The 14131-nt window shown below is 41.7% G+C and overlaps 1 pseudogene; it reads left to right on the top strand.

Moving 5' to 3' along the window:
- The first annotated feature begins 2776 nt into the window (after positions 1–2776).
- LOC121443333 lies at positions 2777–11777 on the top strand (annotated as a pseudogene).
- The last annotated feature ends 2354 nt before the right edge of the window (positions 11778–14131 follow it).

Below are 14131 nucleotides of genomic sequence, written 5' to 3'. Positions count from 1 at the left end.
TTACTTGATAACTGTTTTGTTATATGTAATTTTGCTATGTTAAAGTTAAAGCCTTTTTTTTTTTGTTTAAACAGAAAAAGGGGAAATGATGGAGGAAGGTCATTGGCTAATAAAGGAACTGCCCTGGCCCATTTTATTGGTTAGAGGATAGGTGGGAGGAGTAAACAGAACAGAACGCTGGGAGGAAGAGGAAGTGAGCTCAGAGTCTCGACAGCTCTCCTCTCAGGAGCAGACGCCTGAGAGAGACGCCATGCCCCGCTCCCGGGATGAAGCTCCGACCCAGGATGGACTAGGCTAGAATCTCCCCGGTAAGCACACCTTGGGGTGCTACACACAGATGATTAGAAATGGGCTAAATTAATATGTGAGAATTAGCCTAGAAGAGAATGGGCCAAGCAGTGTTTAAAAGAATACAGTGTCCGTGTAATTATTTCGGGGCATAAGCTAGCCGGGCAGGCGGCTGGGGTGTTGGGGACGCAGCCCCGCTGCCCTTATTACTTCAGTGTGCATATAGAGGCCAGAGGACAACGTGCGGGGTCAGTCCTCTCTTTCAGCCATGCTGGACCCTGAAGACTAGACTGTTGGGCTTGGCAGCAAGCAGCTTTGCCTCCTGAGCCATCTTGCTGGTCCCTTTTTTCCTTTTTTCTTTTTTCGATTTTTTTCAAGACTGGGTTTCTCTGTGTAATACTTCTGGCTATCCTGGAACTTGCTTTGAAAACCAGGCTGGCCTTGACCTCACAGAGATCACCCTGCCTCTGCCTCCAGAGTGCTGGGATTAAAGGCGTGTGTTTTATTTTTTAAGAGCTTTGTAAATTTGCCTCATATAAGTTCATTGGCAATTTCATTTTGTTCTTTATAGATGTATTTGAAAAGTAGTTATTGTGGGCACGCAGTTTGTGTTTATCCTTCTGATTATGTTGTCTCCAAAAGGCTCTCGTTGGGGTCAAGAGAAAATGCCTTGTATAGTGGTTCTCAACCTTCCTAATCTGTGGCCCTTTAACACAGTTCCTCATGGTGTGCTGCTTCAAAACTGTAGTTCTGCTACTGCTAAGAATTATAATGTAAATAGTTTTGGACATAGAAGTTTGCTAACGAGGCCATGACCCACAGGTTGAGAACCACTGGCATATTAGATATGGGATCCTCAATGAAAAATATAGGTAATTACTCAGAAAGATACCAGATACTAACTCATCCCACCAATGTAAGACAAAAATGATAGTTTAAGTTTAAGGCCAGCCTGGTCTACTAACCAGGGCAGTCAGGGCAACACAGAGAAACACTGTCTCAAAAAAACCAAAAAGGAAAAAAAATGTATATATATTAACAAAAGGCTGAAACCACACAGAATTACTTTCCATCCTTTTCATTAAATCAAGTTCTCATCTTTCACTTCACAGTTCCTGATGATGATGGCATGTGGTGTATGTGGTCACTTTTACTCGTAAACTATGAAGAGTGACCTTTGCTGGCTGTCGCAGTCCTCTAATTATTAAGCTGTGTAAGATCACAAACCGTCCACAGCTCCTTCTTTGAATCTCTTCCTGATCAGGATAGACAGGACTGTATGTGTTCCAAGGGGAGGGCCCGCTTGTTTGTCCCAGCCGTTCGGCTAGCTTAGCCCCGAAATAACCACACAGAAAGTGTATTATTTAAATCACTGCTTGACCCATTACCTCTGGCTTCTTATTGGCTAACTCTTTCACCTTAGTTTAGCTCATTTCTATTAATCTGTATATTATCACCAAGACATTGTGGCTTACCGGGAAAGATTCAGCATGTCTGACCTGGCAGCTCCATGGCGGCTCTCTGACTCTGCTTTCTTCCTCCCAGAATTCAGTTCTGTCTTCTCTGCCTACCTAAGTTCTGCCCTATCAGGCCAAGCAGTTTCTTTATTGATTAACCAATGAAAGCAACACACAAACAGAAGGACCTCCTACACCAGTCAGGCAGTGGTGGCACACAGCTTTATTCCCAACACTCAGGAGGCAGAGGCAGGTAGATCTCTGTGAGTTTGATGCCAGTCTGGTCTACAGAGTGAGTTCCAGGATACAAAGAAACCCTGTCATGAACACCCCCTCCCCCCAAAAAAGGAGTTCAGCACCAACATTGCATGTTACGAATCATTATTTAGAGTCTCCATTTCTTCTATTGTGTTTTTTGGCTGTTTCTAATCCAAGTAACTGTACATAAAAGTATTCTGTTTTGGAAAGAGCCTATATTTTAAAATAATTTTATGTGCATTGGTGTTTTGCCTGCATGTGTGAGGGTGCTGGATCCCCTGGAACCAGAGCTATAGACAGCTATGAGCTGCCATGTGGGTGCTGGAAATTAAACCCGAGTCCTCTAGAAGAGCAGTCAGTGCTTTTAACCTTTTAGACATTGTTCCAGCCGCAGGGAGCATTATTTTTGAATACAGCATTCATTGGAAAAAATATTTCCTAAACTAAATGGTTTAAATCTTGAAGTTCTCAAAGTGACATTTGATGTATTTGCCCCTATGCAATTTTATTTTAGATAAATCACTCTTGTCTAGACAAGAAATTGGGACTTGCTATTCTATTAAAGAAATGATGTAAAACACTTGAAAAATGGCTGCATGACAAATAGAGAATGCTGACAGAAAAACGGAAGCAATAAAAAGAAGAGCCACACAGATCTACACTCGAAGACCACTGAGTGGGCTTATCAACAATTAGGGATAGCAGGGGAAAAAAGGATGTCTTCTGAGAAGTAGGTACCAAGAAGGGATTAATGTGCTAAGAGAGGTGAAGTCATGGAGGCAGAGGAGGCGGGTATGGATGTGGAAGGAGATGTTCTGATGGCTGCACAGCCAAGAAATGATGAAAATACAGCATTAGTCTTTCGAGATCACTGTCTTGATTCAACATGGGGAAGGGAGAATGGCTATACTCCTTGGACTCTAGATAGTGCCATCAGTGATGAGAACAGAGCTGTCATTGAGAAAATGCTGTTGGAAGAAGAGTATTATTTGTCTAATAAATCACTTCCAGAAAAATTCTGGATTAATCAAAAGGAAGATGATAAAAAAAATACACCAACAGGGTACATTCTCCTACAAAACCAGCCAGTTATGATAGAAGAAAAAAGATTATTTGAACAAGGACTGGCTAAGTGTGACCAAAGATGGACCAATACAGTTTTACAAGTGAAGAGTTACACCAGACAGTACTTTAAAAATAAGGTAAAGTGGGGTGTGGAGAAAGAAACACTAACTAAGAAGAGCAGCAGTGATCTTCAGGTGAAATCTAAAGATGAGAGGACGAAGGTGTGGGCAGCATCATGTTTGATGGGCGTGTCAATCCTAACTTGAATGCTGTAAAAATTGAAAAGTAATCTGATAATGAAGATGTAGACATGTCAGATGAACTGGATGAGTTGACTTCTCAAACACCAAAAAAGAATTCTGGCAGCCATCTCATTTAGACATTCCTAATGGTAAAATTTGCGAAGCCAACCACGGAGAATTCATATGTTCAAAAGGCCCCTTAGCTAACTCTTCCGGGGAGTATCTTCAGAACGTGAAGCCAAGTAACACAGAAGCATGTTCAAGCTCAGAAATTACATCATGGGCTACAAAGCAAACCAATAATGACAAAAACTCAGTTGAATTAAGTGAGAAGTACAATAAATTGGTTCAAGGCTACGATGTGCAAGACAGAAAAGAAATAACAGACGAAACCAAGCCATCACCCTCTTGGAGAGGCAGCAGGATTCAGGTGGAAATGAAATGCTTTTGCCTCTTCTCCAAACGGTGGAGGATGACCATGAGGGAGAAGAATTTAAGTCCCAAGAACAAGAAGTGGAAATAGATAGAAATGTCATTCAAAAAAAAAAAAAAGAAAGAAAAGGAACCGGGTGGGCTGTAGTTCCTTTGTCTCAATAGCCTGCGTGCAGCAAGCAAGGTAGGCCCTTTGTTTACAAGCTACCTAACCAGCACGGAGATCTGATCTAGGCACCAGGAGAGCCATCACTGGGGTGAGTGAGTTTCTGACCCGCAGCAGCAGCCCGGGACACCGAACTCAGAAGTTCCTCATCCCCCTATACTTCCTGGTCTTCCTGCAGGGGCTATACTCCCTGGACACTGCCTCTCTCTTCCTATCCCACCCAGCTTGCATCTAGAACCCCCCTTCTGCCTCCCTCCCCTCTTCGGGTACATAACATCACCCAGCTCAGCCCGTTTGGGTGCTGGGATTGAGTCGTGAGGGCAACCAAGCGGGTGGAGATTCCTTTGTCTCAATAGCCTGCCTGCAGCAAGCAATTTAGGCCATTTGTTTACAAGCTACCCAACCAGCATGGAGATCTGATTTTGGCACCAGAAGAGCCATCAGTGGGGAGAGCCATCACTGGGAAGGTACATCAGTGGGCAAAGAGACCTGATCCTGTAAAAGAAGATCCATAGGCGAGCATTTGGAGGAAGAGATGGGCAGGTGCCAATGCAAGAATTTACCCAACAATCTGAAAAACAACATGAAACCACCAAAACCCAGCGACCTCACAACAGGAGGACATGAACACCTTAATCAAGAAGAAGTAGAAAAAAATTGACTTTATGAAAACGATAGAGGCCCTTAAACAGGAGGTGAAAAACTCCCTTAAAGAAATGGATGAGAAGAATAACAGAAAGTTTGAAGAATTGAGTAAATCTGTGAATGATATCCTAGGAAACCAAGGAAAAACAATCAAACAGATAATGGAAACAGTTCAAGACTTGAAAACTGAAATGGAGGCAAGGAAGAAAACACAAACAGAGGGCCGGCTGGACATGGAAAATCTAGGCAAACAAATAGAGACTACAGAAACAAGCATAACCAACCGAATACAAGAGATAGAAGAAAGAATCTCAGATTCTGAAGATACCATAGAGAAAATAAACACACTGATCAAAGAAAACAGCAAATCTAACAAGCTCTCATCACAAAACATTCAGGAAATCTGGGACACAATAAAAAGACCAAACCTAAGAATAACAGGAGTAGAAGAAGAAGTACAGCACAATGGTCCAGAAAATATATTTAATAAAATTATAGAAGAAAACTTTCCCAACCTAAAGAAAGATGTACCTATGAAGGTTCAAGAAGCATACAGAACACCAAATAGACTGGATCAAAAAAAAGATCCCCTTGCCATATAATAATCAAAACACAAAGCATACAGAAAAAAAAAGAATATTAAGAGCTGCGAAGGAAAAAGGTCAAGTTACTTATAAACCTATCAGACTTACAGCGGACTTCTCTATGGAAACCATGAAAGCCAGAAGGTCCTGGATAGATGTACTGCAGAAACTAAGAGACTATGGATGCAAGCCCAGACTACTATACCCAGCCAAGTTTTCATTCACTATAAATGGAGAAAACAAAATTTTCCAGGATAAAAACAAATTTAAACAATACATAGCCACAAATCCAGCCTTACAGAAAGTAATAGAAGGAAAATCACTAACCAAGGAGTCCAACAATGACCACAATAACTCAGACATCTAGAGACCCTTCACCAACACAAAACAAAGAAGGGAAACACACAAACTCTACTACCAAAAACTTGACCGGAGTTAACAACCACTGGTCATTAATATCACTTAATGTCAATGGACTCAACTCACCGATAAAAAGGAACAGGCTAAGAGATTGGATACGAAAACAGGATCCTACATTCTGCTGTTTACAAGAAACACACCTCAACCACAAAGACAGGCATCTACTCAGAGTAAAGGGCTGGGAAAAGGCTTATCAAGCAAATGGACCTAAGAAACAAGCAGGTATGGCCATACTAATTTCTAACAAAGTTGACTTCAAACTAAAATCAATCAGAAGAGATGGAGAGGGACATTTTATACTCATAACAGGGACAATTCATTAGGATGAAGTCTCAATCCTGAATATCTATGCCCCTAATTTAAAAGCACCCACTTACATAAAAGAAACATTACTAAAACTCAAGGCAGTCATCAAACCGCACACACTAATAGTAGGAACCTTCAACACTCCTCTCTCACCAATGGACAGGTCAATCAGACAGAAACCTAACAGAGAAATAAGAGAATTAATGGAGGTAATGAATCAAATGGACTTAACAGACATCTATAGAACATTCCACCCAAATAGGAAAGAATATACCTTCTTCTCTGCAGCTCATGGAACCTTCTTGAAAATTGACCACATACTCGATAACAAAGCAAACTTCCACAGTTATAAAAAAATATTAGTAACCACCTGTGTCTTATCGGATCACCATGGATTAAAGTTAGAATTCAACAACAATGCTACCCCCAGAAAGCTGTCTACAAACTCATGGAAACTGAACTGTCCACTACTGAACCACACCTGGATCAAGGAAGAAATAAAGAAAGAAATTAAAGTCTTCCTGGAATTCAATGAAAATAAAGAAACAACATACTCAAACCTATGGGACACTATGAAAGCAGTCCTGAGAGGAAAGTTCATAGCACTAAGTGCCCACTTAAAGGAAACAGAGAAAGCACACGTTGGAGACTTAACAGCCCACCTGAAAGCTCTAGAAAAAAAAAGAAGCAGACTCACCTAGGAGGAGTAGAAGACTGGAAATAATCAAACTGAGGGCTGAAATCAACAAAATAGAAACACAGAAAACAATACAAAGAATCAATGAAACAAAAAGCTGGTTCCTGGAGAAAATCAACAAGATTGATAAACTCCTATCCAAACTAATCAAACAGCAGAGAGAGAATATGCAAATTAATAAGATCAGAAATGAAAAGGGGGTCATAACCACAGATGCAGAGGAAATTTAGAGAATCATTAGATCTTACTACAAAAGCCTGTATGCCACAAAACTGGAAAATGTAAAAGAAATGGACACTTTTTTAGATAAATACCATATACCAAAGTTAAACCAGGACCAGTTGAACAATCTAAATAGACCTGTTAGTCGTGAAAAATTAGAAGCTGTTATCAAAAACTTCCCTACCAAAAAAAGTCCAGGACCAGATGGTTTCAATGCGGAATTCTACCAGAACTTTCAAGAAGACCTAATACCTATACTCCTTAATGTATTTCACAATATAGAAACAGAAGAGTCATTGCCAAATTCCTTTTATGAAGCTACAGTTACTCTGATACCAAAACCGAACAAAGACTCAACCAATCTCACTCATGAACATCGACGCAAAAATCCTCAATAAAATACTGGCAAACCGAATCCAAGAACACATTAGAAAAATTATCCATTATGATCAAGTAGGCTTCATCCCAGAGATGCAGGGCTGGTTCAACATACGAAAATCTATCAATGTAATCCATCATATAAATAAACTGAAAGAAAAAAACCATATGATCGTTTCATTAGATGCTGAAAAAGCATTTGACAAAATTCAACATCCCTTTATGATAAAAGTCTTGGAGAGATTAGGGATACAAGGGTCATACCTAAATATAATAAAAGCTCTTTACAGCAAGCTGACAGCTAACATTAAATTAAATGGAGAAAAACTCAAAGCCATTCCACTAAAATCAGGAACACGACAAGGATGTCCACTCTCTCCATACCTCTTCAATATTGTGCTTGAAGTTCTAGCAATAGCAATAAGACAACATAAGGGATCAAGGGGATTCGAATTGGAAAGGAAGAAGTTAAACTTTCGTTATTTGCAGATGATATGATAGTATACATAAGCGACCCCAAAACTCCACCAAAGAACTCCTACAGCTGATAAACACCTTTAGTAATGTGGCAGGATACAAGATCAACTCCGAAAAATCAGTTGCCCTCCTATACACAAGGATAAGGCAGCAGAGAGGGAAATCAGAGAAGCATCACCTTTCACAAAAGCCACAAACAGCATAAAATATCTTGGGGTAACTCTAACCAAGGAAGTGAACGATCTATTTGACAAGAACTTTAAGGCATTGAAGAAAGAAACTGAAGAGGATGCCAGAAAATGGAAGGATCTCCCTTGCTCTTGGATTGAGAGGATCAACATAGTAAAAATGGCAATTCTACCAAAGGCAATTTATAGATTCAATGCGATCCCCATCAAGGTCCCATCAAAATTCTTCACAGATTTTGACAGGACAATAATCAACTTTGTATGGAAAAACAAAAAACCCAGGATAGCCAAGACAATTTTATACAATAAAGGAACTTCTGGAGGCATTAACATCCCTGACTTCAATCTCTATTACAGAGCCACAGTAATGAATACAGTGTGGTATTGGCATAAAATCAGAGAAGTCGACCAATGGAATCATATAGAAGACCCGGATTTTAACCCACAAACCTATGATCATCTCATTTTCAATAAAGGAGCTAAAAGTATACAATGGAAGAAAAAAAGCTTCAACAAATGGTGCTGGCACATCTGGATGTCAACCTGTACAAGAATGAAAATAGACCCATATCTATCACCATGCACAAAACTCGAGTCCAAATGGATCAAAGACCTCAATATCAATCTGAATACAGAAAGTGGGAAGTACTCTGCAACATATGGGCACAGGAGATCGCTTCCTATGTATAACCCCAGCAGCACAGACATTAAGGGCAACATTGAATAAATGGGACCTACTGAAACTGAGAAGCTTCTAGAAAGCAAAAGACACTGTCACTAAGACAAAAAGGCAACCTACTGACTGGGAGAAGATCTTCACCAATCCCGCAACAGACAAAGGTCTGATCTCCAAAATATATAAAGAACTCAAGAAACTAGACTTTAAAATGCCAATTAACCCAATTTAAAAATGGGGCACTGAACTAAACAGAGAATTCTCAAAAGAAGAAGTTCAAATGGCCAAAAGACACTTAAGGTCATGCCCAACCTCCTTAGCCATCAGGGAAATGCAAATCAACACCTGTCAGAATGGCTAAAATCAAAACACCAATTGTAGGGTTAAGCCCAGCCTTAGGGGGCATGTTTGCCTCGGGATAATGTTTACCTATAAATCTGCTGGGCCTGCGCCCAGCCACCCCTTCTGCTTCCTGTTCTCCGCAGGAACCTTGGTACTGTAAGTCTATTTCCCCATTAAAGCTGTATATATTTTTTACAATCTGTCTGCATTCATTTACGCTGCTACAACCGATAGCCTTTGCTGGAGAGGTTGTGGAGGAAGGGGTACACTCATCCATTGCTGGTGGGAATGCAAACTTGTGCAACAACTTTGGAAATCAGTGTGGCGGTTTCTCAGGAAATTTGCGATCAACCTACCCCAGGACCCAGCAATACCACTCTTGGGAATATACCCAAGAGATGCCCTATCATATTATAAAAGCATTTGTTCAACTATGTTCATAGCAGCATTATTTACAATAGCCAGAACCTGGAAACAACCTAGATGCCCTTCAATAGAAGAATGGATGAAGAAAGTATGGAATATATACATATTAGAGTACTACTCAGCAGTAAAAAACAAGGACTTCTTGAATTTTGCATGCAAATGAATGGAAATAGAAAACACTATTCTGAGTGAGGTAAGCCAGACCCAAAAAGATGAACATGGGATGTACTCACTCATAATTGGTTTCTAGCCATAAATAAAGGACATTGAATCAATAATTTATGATTCTAAAGAAGCTAAATAAGAAGGTGAACCCAAAGAAAAACATATAGTTATCCTCCTGGATATGGCAAGTAGACAAGATTGCCGGGCAAAAAATTGGGATCTTGGGGGTGGTGTGGGATAGGGGTAAGGGGAAATGGGGAGAGAAAAGTGAGAAGGGGAGAATGGGGGGAACTTGGGGAAATGGGACGGTTGGGATAAAGGAAGGGTGGATATGGGAGCAGGGAAGTATATATCTTAAGAGCCATCTTAGGGTTGGCAAGAGACTTGAACCTAGAGGGACTCCCAGGTGCCCAGAGTGATGTTCCCAGTTAGTTCCTTGGGCAGCTGAGGATATGGAACCTGAACTGGCCCTATCCTATAGCCATACTGATGAATATCTTGCATATCACCATAGAACCTTCATCTGGCGATGGATGGAGATAGAGACAGAGACCCACACTGGAACACCGGACTGAGCTCCCAAGGTCCCAATGAGGAGCAGAAGGAGGGAGAACATGAGCAAGGAAGTCAGGACTGTGAGGGGTGCACCCACCCACTGAGACGGTGGGGCTGATCTATTGGGAGCTCACCAAGGCCAGCTGGACTGGGACTGAAAAAGCATGGGATAAAACCAGACTCTCTGAACATGGCGGACAATGAGGGCTGATGAGAAGCCAAGGACAATGGCACTGGGTTTTGATCCTGCTTCATGTTCTGGCTTTGTGGGAACCTAGCCAGTTTGGATGCTCACCTTCCAAGACATGGACGGAGGGGGGAGGACCTTGGACTTTCCACAGGGCAGGGAACCCTGACTGCTCTTTGGACTGCAGAGGGAGGGGGAGAGGAGTGGGTGGAGGGGGAGAGGAGTGGGAGAAGGGGGAGGGAAATGGGAGGCTGGGAGGAGGCGGAATTTTTTTTTCAATAAAATAATTAAAAAAAGAAAGAAAAAGAAAAGCAAGCAATTTCTGAAGTTTTTGAGGGGCACCAAGCTAAAACACCAGAATGCTTTGAAGATTAAAAACTACATTTTGGATCAGTGGGAAATATGCAAACCGAAATACTTAAATAAGACCTCAGCATGAAGGTCTGGCTTGAAGAACTGCAAGGATGCTAATTGCATTAGATGGATTTATACATACATACCTTGAGTTGATAGGAGTAACCAATTTTGGATGTGAGCAGGCAATACATAACAGGCCACAGCCAGTCACTAAAGTATGAGTAGTGACAGAACAGATGCAGAAGCAACATGCCAGCTTGCCTGGCCCTACAGTCTATGCGTACAAGGAGACATAGGGCCCGAGACCCACGGGGAAACTGGAGTAGTGCAAAAGACTTCGAAGGGCAAACATTGGAGCATCTGTCTGTGGAGGAGCTGGCAAAAAGAAGAGAAGAGGTAAAGTGTAAACCTGTTTAAGTCTTCAAAACTTTCAAAACTACCAAAACGCTCAGTTGATCCCTTCCAACTGATACCTTGTAATTTTTTCAGTGAAAAAAGCAGGAGTCTTTTTAGGTGAAAGTAGTTTCAGAAGCACTTTTAATAATGGATTTGCATGTTCATGTGTCTATGGCGGAAGTGATTGGGCTGTTAGGAGGAAGATACCCAGAGGCTGAGAAGACCCTTAAAGTCTATGCAGCAGAACCATGTAACAATCTGAGCAAAGGACTACAATGTGCGGTGGACCTTGTATCACAAACACAGGCCTCAGAAACTTTGGCTCTTAGAGGCTACAGTGTTATTGGGTGGTACCATTCTCATGCTGCAATTGATCCTAATCCGTCTTTATGAGATATTGACACACAACCAGAGTTACTTCTCCAGAAGAGGAGCAAAGTTCATTGGAATGATTGTTAGTCCATACAATTGAAGTAACCCTTTACCATGCTCCCAGATGATCTGCTTGGTTATAAGTGCAGAAGTTAGCTCTGATGGTGCCTGTCATTTACAAACTTGAAGTACAACAGCTGTTAGAAGAACCTCGATGGGAATGAGTGTTTGAAAAGACAAGATGGACAATTGAGAAATACAGGCTTTCTCAGCGCTGTGTTCCCATGGGTAGAATCTTTCACTGGGATTTGCAGGGAACTTTTGGGTGTCTAAGGAAAACACTAAGCAAAGTAGCCAAATGTTTCATCGCTAAGGAATTCTTGACTTAGATAGAAAAGTTGTTCCTTTCCAATTACAAAAGCAAGGAAGAAAATAGACCAGCCGAAGAGAAGAGTACAACAGAGTTGTTCTTGTGATATTTTAAAATGTCTACATGCTTTGACAACTGCAGGTGGCCCCCATGCTGGCCTTGCCAACTTTGGCCAAGGCCTTAAAGAAGCACAGATGAGTCTGGACCCAAGGAGGCATGCAACACAGAAGCTGATGCAGCAGGTTCCCAGAAGAGCCCATCCCAACAGTGTGTGCAGCAGTGGAGGACCAGAGACACCGGAGACCTTCATCCCAAGCTCTGCCTTTTTTGAGGACACAACTGTAAAATAATGAGCTTAGAATTTGTTTCTTGTTGTGCCTTAGGTAAGACTTAGAGCTCAAGAAAGCAAATCAGGCCCTCAGTTAACCGTGAGCCATTCTTCTACAGTGCTCCCATTGCTAGAGTTGGTTTGAACCTGGGCTCACAGCTCATAAGCTTTTTAGGCCCCAAGCACTTTTGCCCTCTTGAATCCCTTCCGTATAAAATTTAAATTTATATGTTATAACTGTGTTTGTATAAAATGACAATATTCATATTTTGGATTAAAATATTTCTTTTCTAAAAAAGTAAATGTACTAAGAAATTAGTGGAAATGAAAAAAAAATGTGGAAGGAGCTGGAGAGAGCTGAGTGACCATCAAATACTCATGCAAGTCTGACCCCAAGTGAAGGAGAAAGGAAGGCACACTTGATAGATGAATGATGATTCCAGCATCTCTGGAACAGGCTGGCCTAGTCACTCACATCATCTATAATCTCAATTCAAACACAGCAGTAGATTTCAAAGGACAGTAGCTGTGGTCCTTGACCAGTGGAATTCACTGAAGCTGGAGGTCTGAGAAGTATTTCCTCATGGCTTCTGTAGTTCATCACTTCTGTTCCACAACTTACTGTTCTCCACAGGTTTGGGGAACAGCTTGTTAGCCTGTGGACCTCATTCCTTATCATCTTAGGGAAAGCTCAAGAGAGAGAAGCACCAAAGCATTGTGTGCTCTTGAAGCCAGGGCAGTGAAGCTCCCACTCCCACAGCCTTCATCACAGTATAGCACACCTTCCCCAGCAGGGCACTGAGCTCCTTTGGTATGCATCCAAATGTCCAGAGGTACTGCCGTTCTGACAAATGCTTGCTTTTCCACTGCAGGACTTCTTAAGCCATGACTAGAGAACCTGGTCATGTTGTTAACTGTCCATCCTTCATTATCCCTCCACAGAACAGGAACAGTTCAGCAGTAATCAGCCAATTCTACTGTCTTTGTGGACCCCATGGACCCATAGTTTTCAATTTTTGTTACTTTATCTTTCAAAATATTGCCCTCTAACAATTTAGTTCCTTATTTTAACACATTAGATACTAAACGGAGGAGATGCCGATTCTCATAGACTTTCTGCTCCACCTAGCAATAGAACAACATCCTGTTTGCCTTCTAGGTCCTGGACAAATCAGTCCTAGATATTATCTCATAGCCTGCTTCCTCAAGTCACTCCATGCTACTTGGGTACTTCCTCAAACCAGACACTAAAAATGAACTAAGTTACATTAACAGGTTAAACATAATGTTATTCGGGAAAATTATTGTTATAGTAACTGAGGGAGTATGCTGGGCAAAGGTGACGAGGTGACACATGTCTTTAACCCCAGCACTTGGGAGGCAGAGGCAAGTGAATCTCCAAATTCAGCCAGCCTGGTTTACATAGTGAGTTCCAGGACTTCCAGGGCTACACAGAGCCTCTCAAAAGAGAAAAACAAAACAAAAACAGAAGAGAAGGAAGAAGATGAAGAGGAGGAATAAGAGGAGCAGCTATTGGGAAAGCAGAGGCTTGAGAAAGCTGTGACAGCCATCAATCCATACTCCTAATCTGATCTGAATAATATGAAGAGTATAGGTGAGTGAGCTGGAGTATTTTGATGGTTCACTGTGAAGTCCTCGAGCACTGTCAGCCTAGGAGAATTCTTAAAATCTCCTTCAGGTTCACTGGACCAGGAAGCAAGCTGTGTGAGCTGTGGCCCTAGCACAATAAATTCAGACTTGATTATATAGCCTTGTAGCTAGTCACCTTCGAGACAACTCTGTGACCATCATCATTCCTAAACTTGGTAGAACCTCTAGAAACAAAAATTTCAAGAGACAAAGGGAATGAAGACTAAAAATTATAAACAAAGCCTTCTTTACCAGGATGGTGCTGGAAGCAAAGAAGGAAGCACTTCCTCTCCGAAAGCCTTCTGAAGCTTTCAGAGCCAAGAGGGTAACGCTGGAAGGCATCTGTATCAGGAAAGCAAGGTGTGCACACCAGCCACCTTTGCAGCCTAGACCCCGCAGCTCCCGAGGCAGCCCAAACATCCTCAGAAAAGCCCTCCAGAACAAACCGCAACGCCATCATCAGGTTCTCAGACCACTGCACC

This window comes from Microtus oregoni, unplaced genomic scaffold (assembly GCF_018167655.1).
Source record: "Microtus oregoni isolate MIOR12 unplaced genomic scaffold, Mior012 000105F_ref0000443, whole genome shotgun sequence".
NCBI classification, from domain to species: domain Eukaryota; kingdom Metazoa; phylum Chordata; class Mammalia; order Rodentia; family Cricetidae; genus Microtus; species Microtus oregoni.
Note: the sequence above shows the minus strand (reverse complement) of the source record. Positions and strands in the feature narration are given on the sequence as shown.